Source organism: Erythrolamprus reginae, chromosome 1, assembly GCF_031021105.1.
Source record: "Erythrolamprus reginae isolate rEryReg1 chromosome 1, rEryReg1.hap1, whole genome shotgun sequence".
In the NCBI taxonomy this organism is placed as follows: domain Eukaryota; kingdom Metazoa; phylum Chordata; class Lepidosauria; order Squamata; family Dipsadidae; genus Erythrolamprus; species Erythrolamprus reginae.
Genome location: NC_091950.1, coordinates 301,691,905 through 301,713,030, shown reverse-complemented (window position 1 = coordinate 301,713,030; position 21,126 = coordinate 301,691,905). Strand labels below are relative to the sequence as shown.

The window sequence follows — 21,126 nt, the reverse complement described above, 5'->3', positions numbered from 1 at the left end:
TGTCTTAAAATTATAACTTAGTGATGCGCTCCAGCCACTCCACTCTAGAATTATTTTACGTATCTTTCAAAGCAGAATTCCTTAGAACTAAGTTGTTACTCCAGAAAACACATGAAATGACAGAAAATTTACAATTAAAAAAGAGGAAAGAGAGGAACTTAGACATTCCCTCCTGTAGGGATATCATAGATGGTGTATTTAGTCCTTGATAAACTGCATAATGCCAAACATATATATGGGAGTTAGGAAGAATCTGATTGTTTTAAGGTCAATTTGCTGGTTTCCAGAAGCCTTAAGTTATTTTCTATAAGAAAAAGTTTTCCTGCTTGGTATGTATGTATGTATGTATGTATGTATGTATGTATGTATGTATGTATGTATGTATGTATTTATTTATTTATTTATTTATTTATTTATTATTTGGATTTGTATGCCGCCCCTCTCCGAAGACTCGGGGCGGCATACAAATCCAGCTGGATTTTTCTCCTATTCGTTCTCATAACAATAGCTCCATTAGACAAACTAATGTAATCTAACTTATTTCTGAAATTTGCATTCACCAATAGTGACTTCCACAGCCCATCACTTTGGGTATAATCATCCTAAAAGGGCAAGCGGTACATTATTAAAAACAAACTAGAACCATTATTGCATCTGCACTATTTTAAAAAAAACACAAACAATAGGAATGGTGCAATGTAATTGCTATTTAAAATGTTATCTCTAAAAGCAGGAGTGCTGTAGGAGTACGCTGAGTGATCTAGCAATCTTTTACTAGCAGCAATTAGAAGCAGCTATCTATCCCTGGTAGTAAAAGCTTAAATTGTGTGTCGTTCCTGTTAAAGCCCCCTAGGGTGCTTCTTAAAAGAGCATTTGCAATGTAGGGGTGAGAAAAACACAATTCCATACATTTCAGGAGAGCTTTTAAAAATGTGCTGGGTCATCTTGCGTCTTTGTCTCCAACAATGTCTGGCTCTTGATGTTAATGTTGTTTTAGTGAGAACGGCAATGCACCTGCACAAATCATTGCTTTGTGATCCCAAAAGCATTCAAAAGTGATTTTGTTCGTTTCACAGAGACCATGATTACCTGCGTCCCTTTGTGGGTCAGAGAACTCTCCGTGCAGTACAAAGGCTACAGTCAATAAATATTTAAAGTCGTACTTCATATGTAAATATGAATGTTTCCATTTTGTTAAGCTCATTTAATTGCCTTTCAATCTGACTGGGCACTCTGCAAAAACCACAAACGTTCCCAAAAGACTGCCTTGAGAAGGTCTCCCAGGAATTCTGCACAAGGATGAATAGGAAAAGCCAAGTCCCCTACCCACTTCTTATCTTCCACAGAAATGTAACTAAAGCCAAGTAGAATCTATGAAAACCCCAAATAAATTGGCTGGGGGGTTTTTTCCCCCTTTTCAAAGGCACAAAGCATTATTCCTAAAATTATTCTGCCTTTTCCTCCATCCATCCACCCTCACGCTGATTTTTAAGAACCTCTGTTCTAATGGAGATTTTTCTCTTTCTTTCTATTTAAAATGTCTGCATCAGGAAGAGGAAGAAAACACATTTGGGAAAATAATTACAAAAGAGGGGGGAGATATAGTGTATTTCCTCCATTTTTTTTCCTTCATAGTCATTCTGAACTGAATTGGGTGTTTGCATTTATTTTTTAGGGGGAAATAAAGAGAAGTCCATACGAGGGCATGAGCTGGATGTTACATGATATGGCAGTTTGACCCTCAATGATTTAATTTTCTTCTTATGAGATACAGTGGTACCTCTACTTACGAACTTAATTCATTCCGTGACCAGGTTCTTAAGTAGAAAAGTTTGTAAGAACAAGCAATTTTTCCCATAGGAATCAATGTAAAAGCAAATAATGTGTGTGATTGAGGAAACCATAAGGAGGGTGAGACCCCATGGAGGCTTCTCCCCAACTTTTCTGGCCCTGTTTCCTCCCAGGAGATTCATAGAGAGGCCCCACGGAGGCCTCTCTGCCTTTTCCGGTTACAGTTTCAAAGGCTCAGGTTTGTAAGTAGAAAATGGTTCTTGAGAAGAGGCAAAAAAATCTTGAACCCCAGGTTCTTATCTAGAAAAGTTCGTAAGTAGAGGCATAGAGGTACCACCCTATTCCTGTGACTGAATTTGGAATACTATATTTCATAAAAGAAATTGTTTAGGGACTTACAAAACTCTAGTTAGATTTCTCTGCACAGTTAATTCTGAGGTGAAGAGAGTCATGCCGAAGAAGTATTTTAGACAAGGCACTCTCTCAGCTCAACCCACCTCGCAAGATTGTCATTGTGGAGAAAGTAGAAAGTGGGGAAGCATTAGAAAGGTTTCCCAAATAGAGTTATATATAAAAAGGTTAAATAAAAGAAGAACAACATCCAGAAACAGACATCTGAAATGGAGGAGATAAGATGAGCATTAATTTATAATGTGAAATAAGTTATTCACAGAAGAACTGGAACAACTACAAAGGTCTACCCAGGGCAAAGAAATCAAAGCCTTGCAAATGTAGCTCACACTGTAAAGGCAAACCATGGGAGTCACCAGTAGAGGAAGCCAGTGGTTTTCATTCCCAAACAGGGACCCTCTTCTCCACCTTCTCCTCAGAAAGAATAAAGACTTGGAACTTAAAAAAAAATGAAACAAAGAGTAACTGAACTCTAGAACAGCACAAAAACAAAATAATGATTTAGCCTGCCTTGAAGCTTCTTCCAAAAAGACCCCACCTAGCACAAGTATTAAAAGATGCCAATACTGGAATATCAAATATAGGCACCAACTCACTGCAGGAAACAAGCCAACTAATGTACAGCTGGTAGCAGATCCCATCTGAGATGAGGCTGAAGAGGTGATGCACAAGCAGCCTGTGCAGCTGGCACCCAAATCGGACAGTGAGGAGGCGGGCAAGGTCTCAGTGCCAGAGGCAGAGTCTCTGCTTTCGGAACCTCCATCATCTCACAGCAGTGATGAGGAAGAAGAGGAGGAGCCACTTCCTAATGCATGAGCACACAGATCTGCCAAAAGGCAGGAATGGCTACTCAGGGGGATGTCTCATCGGGAATAGGCTTAGGGCTAATTGGCCACTCCCCAAGCCCACAGGGAATGACGGAAAAAACTGAACGAAGACAGAAAAAATTCTGCAGGAAACAACTCATTTGATAGTTTGTTCGTCATGTGCCTCTTGTTTGGAAAACCTCTGCTCAATTTGCCTTCTTTTTTGTGGACTGATTTCAGGCATCTTGCCAACCTCCATAAGCTTCCTGCAATATCCAGCACTAATTACTTATCTTTGGTTTATGACTTTATGTTAATGCTGTATTATTAACAGCTGGGAGTTTTTTTCAAAAAAAGAGACTGAATTAAGATTTGTTTGTGTGTGAATACTACTAAGGCAGTTTATTAGTGATCAATCAATTAAATAAATATAGGTTTGGACAAACTAGGTAGATGTGTTGCATTTTCTCTGGTCCGTAGCTGGGGTAGAACATGAGCATTAAAGAAAGGTAAAAGAAAAGCAGTGGGGAGAGAGAGAGGCAGGCTGACTTTAAATTGCTTTGCATGACACTGGTGCGGTACAGGGCGGTGGGGCAAGAATGAGCCACCGCTTAGCGCAGTCCTGGGGAGGGGAAGGAGAAAGCATCCCTGAGCAGATATGGCATTTCAGCGAGGCCTTGCTGGACTTCTGCAGGGTAAGGGCAGAAGCAACAGCAGCCGCCAAGCAATGGACACTGTGGGTTGTTCCTCACCATGCTGTAAAAAGCAACCTTTGTCCCAAATAGGTAGCAGTCCAACCAAAATAAGAGGTGTATGTCAGCCTGGAGTATTTCACGTGTGTATGTATGTATGTATGTATGTATGTATGTATGTATGTATGTATGTACCGTATATACTTGAGTATAAGTCGGCCCGAGTATAAGCCGAGACACCTACTTTTGCCACAAAAACTGGGAAAACTTATTGACTCGAATATAAGCCCAGGGTGGAAAATACAGTGGCTACTGGTAACTTATAAAAATGGAATATTCTTCTATTGTAGCTTCTTAAAATTATTTTTGTAGAAGAATAAAAAAAACATATGAAGAATGGTTGCAAGAACTGGGTATATCTAGTTTAATGGGGGGAAAAGGACCAGGGGAGACATGATAGCATTCTTCCAATATCTCAGGATTTGCCACAAAGAGAGTCAACCTATTCTCCAAAGCACCTGAGGGCAGAACAAGAAGCAATGGGTGGAAACTAAACAAGGAGAGAAGCAACTTAGAACTAAGGAGAAAATTCCTGACAGTTGGAACAATGAATATGTGGAACAGCCTGGCACCAGAAGTTGTGAATGCTCCAACACTAGAAGTTTCTAAGAAGATGTTGGATACCCATTTGTCTGAAGTAGTGTAGGGTTTCCTGCCTAGGCAAGGGGTTGGACTAGAAGACCTCCAAGGTCCCTTCCAACTCTGTTGTTATTATTATTATGTAACTTTTTTCCTTCCAAAATGTTTTTTATTTCTTGCATCTTTCTTCCTCCCCTTCCAAAATCTTTCTTTTTCTAAATTCCAATACCCTCTTAAAATATCTTTAGGAATGTTATCTTAATATTAAAACCTGTTATCTTAATCTTCATTACAATATCATTATAATTTTCTTAATAATTGGTATTTCATATATTCTTTCAAAACGATTGCTTAAATCAAACTTCCATGTAATAAATATTCAGATTTTCCATTTAAAACATCTTTCATAAGTTAAAATCATTACTATCTCAATAGATCAGTAAATAACAATTGGGGGTTACTCAATCATTAATTGTAAAATCTTTCTTCTACATGATATTTATCTTGCATAAGGAGAAACCATACTCTTAAAAAAGGTAAATCTATTCATATTAATTATGTAGAACAAATGATTAATGGCAAAATTCATACTATTAGTAATATTATCCTAACCTTTGTATTGTTTTAAACAAGTCAGCATTAACAATCCTCTTGGGTATAAGTATAGTTGGAAGAAAAAGTTTAATTACACAGAATTATCCCCACTTGAAGCAACAATTTCTTACAAAATAACCTATCCTGTTAATCAAATTTAAATGGGTAACTTACATTTTACTTGTACATTTTATTTACTTGTAAAATATTGTTGTTGGCTACATCAGAAGAGAAAGCCATGGTTCCTTCCTTCTGAAAGTCTCTTACACCCTCCCGCCCCTTCCCCCAGTGCTTCCTGTAGAGGAGGAGCTGTGATTGTTACAGCCTGCTGCCAATCAGATAGCTCTCTCAGTGCCTCCTTTCTGTATAGAGGAGGATCTGTGATTGGTTCAGCCTGCTGCTAATCAGGCAGCTGAGGGGTATTGCCAAGAGCAGAAAGAAAAAAAACCCCTTGTGTTGCCAGCCATGAGGTTTCTTTCCTTCCTGCCTTTCACATGGGAACTGTGGAGCTTTGGAAAATGCTGCAGGGCAGTTTTCAGGTCAGTGAAAGTCAGTGACTCTAGTATAAGTCGAGGTTGGATTTTTCGGCACATTTTTTGTGCAGAAAATCTCAACTTATACTCCAGTATATACGGTATATATGTATATATATGTATGTATACGTTGTTCATTTGTTTTATTGATTTCTAGGTCGATCTTCTCTGAAGACTCAGAGCATCTTACAACATGTAAAAACAATACAAAAAACATTATAAGGTCCAATTATAAAACTAATCTAAAAACCCCAGTGTTAAAAAACCATACAACCACATTCATCCAATCTCAGTCATGGTATTGACCTGAGCAGAGTGTTCATGCTCAACGGCCCCAGGCCTGCCAGCAAAGGTGAGTTTTTAAAGCTTTATAGAAGGCCAGGAGAGTGGGGGCAGTGCAAATCCCGGGAGAAGTTGGTTCCAAAGGGTCAGAGCTGCTACAGAGAAGGCCCTTTCCCTTCTCTGGAGAGGCATTGCTTGGCTGATGGGACCTGGAGAAGGCCAACTCTGTGGGCCCTGACTAGTCTCCTGGGATACACGAGATGGGAGACAGTCCCGTAAGTAACTCAGTCCTAAGCAGTGAAGGGCTACCAAAATTTTTACTACCACACTGTGGGTGTGGTTTATGTAGGACGCCCTGCATTTTCTTTCAACATCTTTCAGTGCAAATTGGGTGCTCTGGGGTGGAGCTCCATTTTTGCTACCCCACTGCGTTTCCCCTGGTCTGGGCAGCAGCCCACCTCTGATCCTAAGCCATGTAAGGCTTTGTAGGTGACAACCAACACTTTGAATTGCATTTGGAGACCAATCGGTAACCAATGCAGCTCGCGGAATGACGGAGATACATGGGCACACCTTGGTATGGGCGATGAATTGAACCTTCTCCCCTAAAACAAATGTGATGTGGATTGGGGTTTTTGTTTTTGTTTTGTAGCAACATGGATTGTTTCCCTGGGCGATTTTAAGAGTAAAGTGGTGGGTTTTTATGGTGTTTCATATTTAGCAGTGCTACCTGCAAAATGCTCTTACTGAAGGTTTTTAATTTTGGGAGGCTTGAGATGAAGGAATCAGGCCAAATAACTGCACACTATAATTCTGTAGAGTCTAAAAAATGTGTTAATAGTGTTTCATAATATGCCAACAATAAATGGTAAAGTAAGATAATTAACTAAAAATGTATGATCGTTTCAGGATAAAATAAAATATATGTATAAAAAGTAGCATATCTATGGAGATTCTCAGTCATCCAGGTCATGGTTGTCCCGAAAGTGTTTTTTTCAAGAAGCATATGGACTTTCTGGTTTTGTTTTGATTTTTGAAGACCTTTCATTTCTCATCCAAGAAGCTTCTTCAGAACTGAGGAAGCTTGGATGAGAAGTGAAACATCTTCTAAGATAGTGATGCCAAATCTCTTTTGGCTCGGGTGCCATAGGGGCACATGTGGAGCGATAGCATGAGCGTGTTTGCCCACATCCATAATGCAATGCCTTCCCCCCCACACATGTGCACTGATAGATAAGTGAGTTTTTGCAGATTCACAGAACTTAGTAGTCCTTTTAAACAGGGAACTTTTATTCTGGCATTTGCAGCACCATTCCAGCTTAAATAGAACAGCGAACAGACTTTTGAAAGCTGCTTTTATCGTGTGGTTGTCAGACAGCCAACCAATGTCAGTGCTTTAACTTTCTGCTCAAAAGGCTTCTTGTGCTTCGCCAATCAGGCTTCAGCAACAGCCTTTCTGGCCGATTGTAAGTCAAGGACTTTGCATTTCTGGTGGGGTTGTAAGTTGAAGACTTAACACGCACAACTTCTGTACTGCCCCCTATGCTCAGGGCTCACTGAAGCCTCCAGACTTCCGCTAGGCCCGTTGAGTTGTTTTTCGCTGTCCCCAGGGTTCAGGAAACCCTTCTGAAACCTAGGGAGAGCGAAAAATGGCCCAACAGGAAGTTCAGAAATAAACTTCCAGTTGGCCCATTGAACTGGGGTATTTTTGCCCTCTCCAAGCTTCAGGAGGTTTTCCTGAAGCCTGGGGAGAGCGAAAACAACTGAAAATCAGCTGGGTGGTGTGTGCATGAATCCTTGAGTTTACATAGGGAAACACCTCACGTGCCCTCAGATATGGCTCCGCAGGTTACTTGTGGCATGTGTGCCATAGGTTCGCCATCACTGTTATAAGATATAAAGAGCAGACTATGTTCAGTATTTAAATATAAGTGAAGCTTTTGATCTGCAAAGCAAAGTCTTATGATTCAGGCTGTTGCAAGTATTATGATTCAAATTGTGGGTAATACTTTTTGTTCTCTCCCCCCCACCTTTCTCTTTCAGGCCTGTTTGAAAGCACTGCCCTTCATTCAGTAACTATTTTAATGTTCTTTTCCTTTTTAAAAAAGAAAAGCTCTATAGTTAAAAGACTGAGTTTGGGTAATTTATATATAACTGCATAATTAACCTTCATGAACATGCAACTCGCAGATCAGTAAATCCAAATTTTATTACAGTCCTAGCCTAGTATAAGAATGGTAGGATATAAACAATTTTAAAAATATAAAATACACAAAGTTTTTTAAAAAGCAAATGTTTAAATCTAAAAAAAGAAACTTATTAGAAAGGTAAAACATTAAATACAAGCAAAACAAAAGCATATGGATGACTAAATAATACAGAACACACTTAAATGACAAGTTAAAACTATTTTTTTAAAAATAGGATTAACTTGAAGCTCATAAATGTATAAATTTTCCTGGTAAGGATAAACTTGTCAAAATAAAGATACTGACCAGGTTATCATATTTTTTAAAAAGTGTTTTAAAATCTGAAACCATCCATTTGTGGTGGGTGGGGTCAAGGGCTCATATAGGGTATTAAGAAAGACAAGAGAGAAAGACAAAAGGAAAGAAAGAAAGAAAGAAAGAAAGAAAAAAGAAAGAGGAGGAGAAAGGAAGGGAGAGAGACAAAGAAAGAGAAAGAAAGAAAAAGAAGGGAGGGAGGGAGGGTGGGAGGGAGGGAGGGAAAGAAATAAAGAAAAAAAGAGAAAGCAAAAAAGAACAAGGATGGAAGGAAGAAAGGGAGGCAGGGAAGGAGAGAGAGAAGAAAGAACATAGAATTAAATAGTTTATTTTAGATGTTCAATAGTAGTAAATAAATAGACAAGGAAATTGAATCTCATTGATACCTTTGAGGCAAGGAGAGGCCAGGCATCCTAATCCTAACCCTTGGCATGAGTGATGTCAAGTTGGCCACACCCGCCCAGTCACATGACTAACCAGCTAAACCCACCCAATCACATGACCAACCAGTCACACCGACCTAGTCATATGACCACCAAGACATACCCACCCAGTCACATAATCTTGAAGCAACACCCACTGTCACATGACCATCAAGCTACACCCATAACGTAACCCACAGAACCGGTAGTAAAAAATTTAGAATCTTCCCTTGCTTGGAACATCTCATATTCAGTGATAGTCCTTTTAATATTATTAAACAACTTCTGCCTAACCCAAGTCTGATCCCTCTGGATCAGACTGCTTCTATACAACTGGTAGTAACTTTACAGCCTGGTAGTAACTTTGCAGCCTGCAACTGGCAGCGACCCAGGCCTTCCACGCCCCTGAGCCACTTCTCATGGTGGTGCCATAGGCAGGGCCATCTCTTTTTTTTTTGCTTCTGGGCATGTGCAGAGGTTTTTTTTGTTACTGCACATCTGCATGTGTGTGCCCGCATGTGAAGCGCCCCTGTGGTGCATCCCTGAGCAAACCGGCTGTAAAACAATCCAGAACCTACTTCTGACCCAAGTACTTGGTAAGAACTCAATAGTTGGACAAAAATGTCAGATCCAGCAAATTTTCTGGTTAACTCTGTGACCAATCATAATAATTTGATTAAAGTATGACTAATTTATACACAAGGCAGAAAAGGATGATAGAATTGACTAAATGCTTTCTGTCAGAATATGCCTAGATATTCCGTGCAGTATGCTTCAATGTTTTGAAACAAGAATCTTGCAAATAAAAATTATTAACAGCAGGATGGGAAAAAATTGACTCAGCTTCTTCCTGCTGTGCTATTTTCCAAATATAATCTGTTTATTTACTCCATGTGGCAGACACCCAAGAGCTATCATTCTTTGAAGGAATATCCACAAAACAATTTAAAACCACAAAAACTCCCACAAAAACACAATGGTATAACATAATTAATAACCTTAATATCACAAGACAGAGACAAAAGCTAAGCAACATTCCCATTTGGGAGGCAATAATTAAATATTTCAGAGTAAAAACAGATGCAAAATATACAAGATATATTCTGCAAAGTTAAAATAACAGGTTTTTAAAAAAATATATATGTAAGAATGTCAGAGTTGTGTTTGCCTTTTGCTGAAAAGATATTCAGCTTAAAGCAAGGCTTTGCTGTAACATAACATAAGCAACAGAAAGATAATTAAAAGACCCCTCTTTCACGAACCCCAACTACATGTTAACATGCAGCACATTTTATGAAGTAATGGTTGATAGGAGATCCTTCAAGTACTATGGTTTCCAAATCCAATTCAGCATCTTGAATCGAACCTGAAAATAATATGGGAGTCTGAAGTTGATGAACTATTGACATAATGCCTAGTTTAAGACAATATTCTGATAAAATAATTCAAAAGGGGTCTGCTGTATACCCACTGCAGTTTCCAAAATATTTTCAGATAAAGACATACAACCTAAAGAGGATTTAGAAGCAGGGAAAATATCTAATAAGAATTGTATATGATATTCCCAGATAAACTAGAAGAAACAATTTGAAAGACCTTTATACTTCCACTAAATCTCTTTTAAGAAGTCCTAGATGAATTCCTAGAAATACAGTACCTGATTGGAATAGGGACTAGCTTTTATTCCAGTATGCTTCTAATCTGTAATGGGCAGCCAAAATTTTTACAGCCACACTGTGGGTGTGGCTTATTTTGTGGGTTTGGCTTGATGGTCATGTGACTGGGTAGGAGTGGCTTGCCAGACATGTGACCAGGTGGGAGTGGCTTGAACGATCATCATCGTTCAAGTGAACTGTTAAGTCTTCACCAGTGTCGCTCTCTGGGATGACAATTTGCTTCCCGTTTCCCACATTCTCCTTCCTGGGTCACTCCCTGCCTCAGGCTGGGTAGCTAGGTGAATGGGTGCCGATCAGCTGTTGAGAAAAGAGGGGGGAGGAAATGGACCACCTGCAATTCCTGTCAGTGCTGGTCTCCCTGCTGCTTTTCGAGGAGGAAGAAGAGGATGGGAGGGGAGTATAGTCAGCTGGAGCTGGGCACACAGCTTCATTTCCGCTGGTGGAACTGCATTCCACTCCGTCCTGCCTGCTGCCCACCCCTGTTTGTAATGCAAATCAAAGGGTTGGTTAGCAGTTTTAAAACAGGTCATGTTACAAGGCCAGGTTGCTAGCTATCTCGCAGGGTTCCTGTCAATTCCACCCGATCTGACATAACAGCATTCTCCACCTCCCTTCTACTGGATGGTACCATTGTCCTTTAAGGTACCTTCTCTAATATAGCTCATGCTCTAAGAAAGGGCTCTCCTCTGATATTTGGATGGTCCTGACCCATTTGACTCTCCAGGAGGTTGTTAAAACCTGGCTTTCCCACTAGGCATTTAGGGTCAGGATGTTAGAGACCCCCACAATACATGGGTATTTTCATGGAATGGTTATGTAGTGACTTGGTTATTTTTTTTCTTGCATAGAATTATTTTAATTGGTTATGGTTTTTGTAGGGACTGTTCATCAACTCAGGGTTATTTATGTAAGATAGGAGACGACATCAATTTTCTAAATCAATACATAAATAAATAAATATAGCAGAATATAACATGCCATTTCTATCTAAACGTGTGATGCCTCTTTTGTTGGGAAAACTTCTCTGGAGGCAGAACATTAACACATTGCTTCAGTTGCCCTAATCATTTTCTATTTAGAGGCAGTTGTGAATACAGAGCAGCATTAAACATTCCTTCTTCCCATTTGCAGATCAAAGTGGCAAAGTTCATACCACCAGACCACCTTATATAGAGATGTTGTGGTGTTATGCATCTGACCTTCTCCGGGTCTGGGTCTAGGTGGCTGAGAGTTAAGGCCAACTTCGTGGCACATAAAAAATGAGCAATCCCTGAGAAAAAGAATGTTTGAAAAATACTGAACTGGAATAAATTTCATTATAGGTATTTCATCCCTCTCTGTCTCTCCCATTATGCTCTTCTTTACTCATATGTTTGCCTAATTCAGTTCTGTGCCTTATTAAATGAAAGACAAATAGCCATTCACATGCAGTGGTGGGATTTAACCGGTTTGTACAACTTCGGTCGAACTGGTTGTTAAATTGCTGGGTGGCCCAGCCCTTCCTCAGCCCTTCCAGAAGTCCCCTGCACACTGATTTGGCTCACAGGTAAATGCAGGGAAGCCTACTAGGCCACAAATGGGGCACAAGGGGTGCACTTTGCTTCCCTGTGTCCCATTTTTGCTCCCAGGGAGCTGCAGGGAAGCCCACTAGGCCCAAAATGGGGTGTGGGAGGTCACATTCCCTGGCCATGCTACTCCCACCCACCCAGTCATTACGGCAGAGAACCAGTCGTTAAATTATTTGAATCCCACTACTATTAACATGGCATGATTATCTGAGAAGAATTGTGGTGTGGTGCAGAAATATCCAACAAATTTTGCCCTATTAATTGTGCAAAAATTTAGTTATATTCTATTGAACTTAATGGTTTTCCTTTCTTCCTTTCCTTCTTGCTGCCAATTAGCAGGTGCTATTCATTCCAATATAAATTTGTATTATGAATTAAACCAAACACAATCCTGTTATCTAATTTAAACAGAAACTATCAACATGTGCCATTGTGACAGGAATATGTGTGACCATAATTTACCTAATTTGAAGTCACCAAGTTTATATGGGACTGAAAAGTTTTCACAGTCCCTCATATTCCTCTTGGATTATATTAATGGCACCCATTAACTTTATTCAATTGAATTAAATTATAGTTTAGTTCAGATTTAGATGATCTGACCACACCTAGACATTGCCCTGTTTTTTAAAGCGCTTTTCCCACAATGACAGTCAAAGATAATTAATTAAAAGTCAAAAAGTAGAGGAGTTTTAACCCTGGTTCCAACAAATAAGCAGAATTACTCCCAGGTCATAATACTACTCATGAATATTTATAAATGTTCTAATTTATCAATATTAATTAATAGTGCAAGATCAGAAAATGTGGACTGACCTGGCCCATAGAATCGCCAAGAGCTTAAATCAACTGAGTGCCTCACATCATCATCATCATCTAATTTATGCTGCGTGGGAGATATTTTTTTCTAATCCCTTTTTTCCTTTTAGCACAAAATTCTTTTTTGAAATATGGGATTTCCTTTCTGTTTTCCAAAACTCCAATCTAGAGCTTTCTTCTTTTTCTATTAATAATTTTATTTTCATTTCTGCATTTGCTGCCACCCCATGTCCCCCTCCTTGTGAGTTTTGTAATTGTGTTTTACTCAGCTCTGTAGAAAAACATGTGGCTTTGTGTTCTTTTTGTATTGTTTCAATCCTGTCTTTTTTTTTTTTAAGGCAATCCATTCAGGAGTCTTCTTGTCAAAAGAGTTTCTTGTTTCTTTGTACCTCTCATGTTGCTGACATTATAACTGGACTGCCTCATAACCCAAGTTTATGTAAAGGTCAGTCAATTTTTTCCATTATAAAACTCCATTATTTTCTTGTAACTGAACAATAGATCTGCTACTTGGCACCAAGTTACTATCCCAGTTACATTTCCTTTAGTCATTGATTAAAAAAACACATGGAAATAGCTATGCAGGAGCTTCTGCATATTTGAGGCCTATCACTTTGAACCTAAACTCAAGCAGTTACACATAGACTCCAGTTCCGCCACAAATGTGGGATGAACTTTCCACGACAGCCAACCTGATCCTGGGTAAACCGTTAAATTACCCCACCCACCCACCTCTATCAAAGTGGATCCTGGACACTGTGCTGCAATGGAGAATTGGAAATGCAGCAGGCAGCAGGAGGAGAGGAGGAGAAGCAGGGAGAAGAAAGAGGGAGAGTAGCCTCCTCCTTCCCTCACGCCAGTCGCTCCTTTGACCATTTTTCCATTGCAGCACCGCGCTGCACAGTTTGTGCCACCCACCATTGCCCAGTTCCCCTCGCTTCCCCCAAGAAAGTTGTTCAAAGAAAAAGGATTCTGAATGCCATAATTAAACCATGGCTTCCTAAGATGTCATCTCTGTCACTGAATAAAGTGTGGCGGGCGACTCAAGGCAGTGAGCACTTCCGGCCCCGACAAAAGGAAAGAAGACGAAATGTGAAAGCAGCACCTGCCCACATCTCTTTTCCACCCCCAAACATTGCATGTCTCCTAAAGGCCTCTGGTTTGACACATCCACCCTCTCTGCCTCTTTCCGTAGCATCCCTCTCATACCCAAGATCAGGACATTGGCACCTTTCCTCAGTGTAGTGGTGTCTCAAATCCATGGAGGTTGGCAGGGCAGCTCCTGGTCTACATGGTTGACTGTGGCTCTGGGTGAGCCAAGAGAGAGACAGAAAGGGAGAGGCAGAGAGGGAGGGAGGGAGGGGGAGAGGGAGAGATATGAATGGACGACGGCACGTGACTGACAGTTCCAGCACCAGAGAGGGCAGAGAAGGGAAGTATCCTGGCTACTTCTGCCTTTCATTGGGGCACACGTTTATTTATTTTATTTTATTTATTTATTTTGTCCAATACACAATGAGGGTTTTAGTGAGTATATATCAATATACACATGGTAAAATACATGATGAATGTTATAGAGGAGATACTCATAGTAAAATATATCTAAGAAATAATAGAAAAGAAGATATAGAAATAGAATATATCAATGAAAGAATAGAAGAAGAGATATAGGAATAGAAGAAAGGTATAGGAGATATAGGAGAGTAATAGGACAGGGGACGGAAGGCACTCTAGTGCACTTGTACTCGCCCCTTACTGACCTCTGAGGAATCTGAATAGGTCAACCGTAGATAATCTAAGGGTAAAGTGTTGGGGGTTTGGGGATGACACTATGGAGTCCGGTAATGAGTTCCATGCTTCGACAACTCGGTTACTGAAGTCATATTTTTTACAGTCAAGTTTGGAGCGGTTAATATTAAGTTTAAATCTGTTGTGTGCTCTTGTGTTGTTGTGGTTGAAGCTGAAGCTGAAGCTGAAGTAGTCGCTGACAGGCAGGACGTTGCAGCATATGATCTTGTGGGCAATACTTAGATCTTGTTTAAGGCGTCTTAGTTCTAAACTTTCTAGACAAGGTTCCTCTTGCCTTCTCTTCTCCCCACCACCACTTGCCAGGCAAACCAGGGCTTCCTGTCCCTTACTTCACCCAGTTCACCGAACTCCAGGAAAATTTAGCTACTGGTTCTACTGAATCAGTGCGAACCAGCTGAATCCCACCGCTTCATAGACATACATTTATTTGCAGTTAGAATCCTGAGGACTTGTCAGCCAATGCAGAATCTTCAGATTGTGATTTTGATTTTCTAAGTTCTATGAGATTTTAAGTAGATATACTCAAATGTTCAAGAGTTCATGGTTGTTTGGGGACAAGTCCTTTGAATAACAGCTTTCAAGCTTAGCAAAATCCTCTTCAGATAGCCAGCTCTAGTGCCTACTCTTTATTTATCAGATTTTTACAAGTGTGCCACATGCCTTCAACAAAATTACTGCTGGAGATAATACATAGCAATCACACCCTTTTAAAGCATTCCAGCAAAATAAGGTCACATTAAGCAAGCTCCGGTTACTTTCTTTTCTGTAGCCTATTTATTATTTTCCATGAAAAAGAAAATAATCTTTGATACATACTGTACTCTTTAGCTTTTCAGTGTGAACTTTTTTTCCTCCTCAGTCCCAGCCTTAAGGTAGTCAAGGCTTCGTTCCTTTCTTCTTATCAGTCAGTATCATTGCTCATACAGTTGCTTGTGGTTTAAGTGTTTCAATCTTACCAAGTTCAATCTTACCAAGAGTCAGATTTAGCATCCTGCTTTTCGATGGCCTACAGTTCAGAGATGGATTCTAACTTTACCTCGTGCCAGTTCACTTCCTCTCGCACTGTGTGGCTGCGCCACGCATGCACATGAGCACATGCGCAGTACCAAAAACTTAGCTTCTGTGCATGCACAGAAGCCAAAAACTAGATGGCAACCCACAGACCAGTACCAACCAAAACCAACTCTGTTACATCATCACTGGTTTACTAACATGTCTAAAGAAAGTGCATATTTATTTTATTTATTTATTTATTCATTCATTCATTTGTCCAATACACAAATACATAGGAAGAAAAATAGACATGTGGTAATATAAATGAGGGTGAAAGTGAACTTAGAGGAGAGGATATATGAAAGGAAGAGAATATATAAGATAGGTGAAAGAAAGGAAAGACAATTGGACAGGGGACGAAAGGCACACCAGTGCACTTATGTACATTGCATTTATGAATCTAAACATAAAGGACAGCTTGTTGTAGTTTGTGGCAAGAAGGAAAAACAAGTTGAAAGATATGGTAGACTAAAAAAAATGGAAAAAGAGAGTGAAGGGAGGAAATGCAACAAATGACATCACAAAAAAGCAAAAGGATGTCCTGAGCATCTTTCAAGACATTTCTGAATTCTGTCTTTAACAGGAATTTTTGGATTTATTTATTTTTAAAAAAGTTCCTGAGACCAAAAGGAGTCCAAGTCCTTTTTCTATGATATAAATACATTAGAAAGTGTCCAGAGATACTTTGCAAGAAGCTACTCTACTCACAACAGTATACCTTACACAACCAGACTTGAAATCTTGGGCTTAGAAAGCTTTGAACTACATCGCCTTCAGCACAACCTAAGTATAGCTCATAAAATTATCTGCTACATCCTTTATGTCAATGACTTTTTCAACTCAACCACAACAATAGACGAGCACACAACAAATACAAAGTGAAAGTGAACCGCTCCAAACTTGACTGTAGAAAATACGACTTTAGCAACAGAATGGTCAATGCCTGAAACACACTACCTGACTGTGGTTTCGTCGCCTAACCCCCAAATTTTTACCCTTAGACTGTCCTCTGTTGACCTAACCTGATTACTAAGAGGTAAGGTCAGGACATACATAAGCGCACCAGTGTGCCTACCATCCCTGTCCTAATATTCCCTCTTATCTTATGCATATAAACAATGTTATATCTATGTATATTACCAATACATGACAAATAGAATAAATAAATAACTAAAAATAAAATAAATGCAAATATCTTGGATTGTTTTATGCATCCTTTCTTTCCCTGCTTTGTTCAAATTGTCGCCTCCACCAGTAGCGGTTTGCTACCGGTATGGTAAAGGATGCCACACTGGTAGCGATCACTGCACTGGGTGCGCATCTTCAAGTATGTTACATAGAAACATAGAAACATAGAAGTCTGACGGCAGAAAAAGACCCCATGGTCCATCTAGTCTGCCCTTATACTATTTTCTGTATTTTATCTTAGGATGGATATATGTTTATCCCATATATTGTGCATCCCAGCATGTGTTTGCTTCTGCACACACTCAGGAAACAAAATCTCGCAAGGGGACGTGTGCGCAAGAGAGATTTCAGCAATTTTTGGCTTCTGCACATGAGCAGAAGCAAACAAATTGCCAAAATCTCTCGCGCTTGCACGTCCCCTTGCGAAATTTTGCTTCCTGTGCATGCTCAGAACCAAAAACATGCTAGGACACATGTGTGCATGCAAAGTAACAGTGCACCGGTAGTGGTGGTAATAGGACTCTGACCCTGGCCTCCACCCTAAATTCACATTAATCACCTCTTCAACACCTCACCTATTAACCAAGATAGAAACATAGAAACATAGAAGACTGACAGCAGAAAAAGACCTCATGGTCCATCTAGTCTGCCCTTATATTATTTTCTGTATTTTATCTTAGGATGGATATATGTTTATCCCAGGCATGTTTAAATTCAGTTACTGTGGATTTACCAACCACGTCTGCTGGAAGTTTGTTCCAAGGATCTACTACTCTTTCAGTAAAATAATATTTTCTCATGTTGCTTTTGATCTTTCCCCCAACTAACCTCAGATTGTGTCCCCTAGTTCTTGTGTTCACTTTCCTATTAAAAACACTTCCCTCCTGGACCTTATTTAACCCTTTAACATATTTAAATGTTTCAGTCATGTCCCCCCTTTCCCTTCTGTCCTCCAGACTATACAGATTGAGTTCATTAAGTCTTTCCTGATATGTTTTATGCTTAAGACCTTCCACCATTCTTGTAGCCCGTCTTTGGACCCGTTCAATTTTGTCAATATCTTTTTGTAGGTTGAGAACTGAACACAGTATTCCAAATGTGGTCTCACCAGCGCTCTATACAGCGGGATCATAATATCCTCTTCCTGCTTGTTATACCTCTAGCTATCATTGTGTTCCTTAATAAAAACTAGCAGCTGTTCATGTTGGATCCAGTCTGCTTCCCTTCCTCTGTTCCAGTGGTTCTTTATTCCATACCCTGAAGTCTTCCAGATATGCCTGGACTGCATTTCTCAAAAACGCCATTTGGGAACTGTGTGATTTGTAGCCACAGCTCACCTGAAGAAATCCAGATTAGAGATGGTGCCTTTATGGCATCCTAACAGAGCAGAAGACTTGTTTGCTTCATCATTAAAATGAAGGTACTTCTAAAAATCTGCAGCAATGTTTTTATCCAATCTGCTTAGTTAATTGAAGTCAATTTTCTCCTTCTTTCCATTGTGGTAAATAAAGCGACATTCTTTTTTATTTATTTCTTTTTTTTCCCTTTGTGTTTTTCTTGTTGTTGTCAGGCACAGGACTTGCAATTAAAAGTTATGTGAAAGTTTTTTGTTTGTTTTGCAGCAGCATTGTTAAATATTTATGAAGGGCCTTAAGTCTAGCTCGCCTTGAGGAAAAATAGAGGAATTAATAATGTATGCCATTGCTTTGCAGAAAATTAAAGGTTGGGAGCACGTGTTTAAAAATTAAATCATCCACAATCTAAGCTAACAGATGTTATTTAGTTAAAAATCTCACAGACAACAAAGTATGGAAAAGGTGTCTACTCTTTCCTCACTCCCTTCTCTCAGTGAAATCTTAATGATTCATTGCAGTTGAACAGATTCTGAAGCCTGAGGCTATCAGATGGATAATAAAGAGGAACTTCCATTATATCCTTGAAAACTTTTGCTTCTCTGTCAAATTTCCTATGCTATTATAATTTAATAATGAATGCCCTGATCTACATAGACAATTTTCAACATACGTAGCTCTAGCATCAGGAGTGGCTGTGTAAGTAAATCAATTTAGACACGGGGTGTCAAACTTGATCGCATCACATGACGTATCGTGACGTATTGCCACGTTTTTTACCTTTGTGGACCCAGGATTGATGTGGCCTATGTGTGATGCATCTGGCCCATGGGTCACCAGTTTGACAGGCCTGAATTACGAGCTATTCCAGATGTTTCTCTTCCCACATAACAACTGATCAGTCTCATGTTAGCCATTTTGAATTCCACCTTATCCCCACCAAAGCTTCTGTGATGACACCCCGGCCTTTACTTAAAGAGTTCTAGCAAAGAACAACACAACATCTCCTTTCATAATTTGTAGTCAAGGTGTTATCCTGATGTGTAGCTTGAATCCTCCTTATAATTCCAATCAATGTATAACAAATTCTAATCTAGTTCTAGTCTTGCCTTCTGGAGCAATAGAGAATAAGTCCATTCTCTCTTTAAGTGCTGTATGCTGATCATGAATATCATCTTATAGATACCCTACTGTATTTTTTCTAAATTAGTATCTCAATTTCCCCATGTTTAATTGCCATATTCAGTGCACTGGTGTAGAAACGTCTAAGGTTTTCAGTTATAGTAACTATGGTGCAATGAAATGGAATTGAATAGTTCACATTTATTTTATTTATTGGTATCCAACTTTTTGGGGTGGCAGAGTGTCCTAGAAGTGAAGACATTCGTCTCCCACTCAAAGGCTTCAGAGTTCCTTTTTCAGGATGAAAAGAGAAGATATCTGCTGTGAACTCCACGTAGGTGTCAGGAAGGGCATCTGGACAGTAAATGCTCTGCTCCATTCATTCCCCCTGACTCCACCCTGATAAACAGAGAAAGAGGTCATAAAAAGAGAAAAATATATCTCATCTTTATTAGTTTTACAAATAACTCAAGGCTGGGAACATATCCATAGCCACCCTGAGTCTGCGGAGAGGGGCGGCATACAAATCTAAATAATAATAATAATAATAATAATAATAATAATAATAATAATAATAATAATAATCCAACTGACCTTCCTTTTATTTCCCCCGCAGCAATAACCCTGTGAGGTAAGTTATGACCATATAGATAATCATCAATATCAGACTACAATTCACCCCAAAATTTATGTTGATTAGTCAGAAACCTGTTAAGTGAGTTTGCCTCATTTTAAGACTTTTCTTGCCCTATTTGTTAAGTCAATCACTGCAATTGTTAAATTAGCAACATAGATGTTAAGTGAACTTGGTTCCCCATTGAGTCGCGAAAGGGAATACACAACTCCAGGACACTACAACCATCATAAATATGAGTCGGTTTGTTAAGCATCCAAATGTAAAACATGTGACCATGGGGATACTACAAAGGTCATCAGTGTGAAAAATAGTCAAAAGTCACTTTTTTTCAGTGCCATTGTAACTTCCAATGGTCACTAAACGAACTATTGTAAGTCAAAGACCTACAAGCCTAAAACACAATAAAAATGAAAATAGTTTAGCAAGATTTATTTTGTCAAATCTATGCTTACTCTAATTCTTAAAGATATGCTGTGATGGAGAACCTATGGCACCTATGCCACAGATGGTACATGGAGCATGGAGCCATCAGAGGGCATGTGAGACTTTGCCATGTTTCAGTTCCAGCACACATGCGTGTGCTAGCCAGCTGATTTTCAGCCTCCTGACAATTCAAGGAAGCTTCCCTGAAGCCCCGAGAAAAAATATTGCCCAACGAACGAACCGGAAGTTTGGAAAAATGCACTTCCTGTTTTCTGTTGTGTTGGTTTTTTTGCACTCTGAAGAGTTCAGGGAAGCTTCCTGAAGCCCCAGAGTGCAAAAAACAGCACAATTGGCAAACCAGAAGTGTGTTTTCCAAACTTCTGGTTTGCCCGTTATGCTGTTTTTTGCCTCCAGAGCTTCCCTGAACCCTCTGGAGTGTAAAGAACAGCACAATGGTAAACCAGAAGTGTATTTTCCCAAATTTCCAGTTGGGCATTTTTTTTCACCTACCAGACTTCAGAAAGATCTGTGCACATGCATGGGGAGTAGCATGGTGTGTGTGCACATGTGTGTGGGGTAAAGAAGGAGTGTGGGCATGTGTACACATGCTAGCACACACCCAAACACCTCTTTTGGCATGTGAATCAAAAAAGGTTCGCCATCACTGCTCTAGCATCTTTTCAATAAACTTTCCTCTACGTGGATCTTTCCCCACTCCCCTCTTTCTGTGGATAGAGTTCATATGTATCTTTCTGTATTCATATGCTATTTCATTCAATCAACATTTCTTACAGATAGTAAGAAA

General features: G+C 39.5%; 1 long non-coding RNA gene across 1 annotated transcript; it reads left to right on the top strand.

The window, feature by feature from the left end:
* Nucleotides 1–5,404: 5,404 nt before the first annotated feature.
* Nucleotides 5,405–13,155, top strand: LOC139160984 (uncharacterized). Its single transcript, XR_011558053.1, has 3 exons — nt 5,405–5,472; nt 5,624–5,818; nt 13,076–13,155. It is a non-coding gene; the product is annotated as an uncharacterized lncRNA (long non-coding RNA).
* Nucleotides 13,156–21,126: the final 7,971 nt, after the last annotated feature.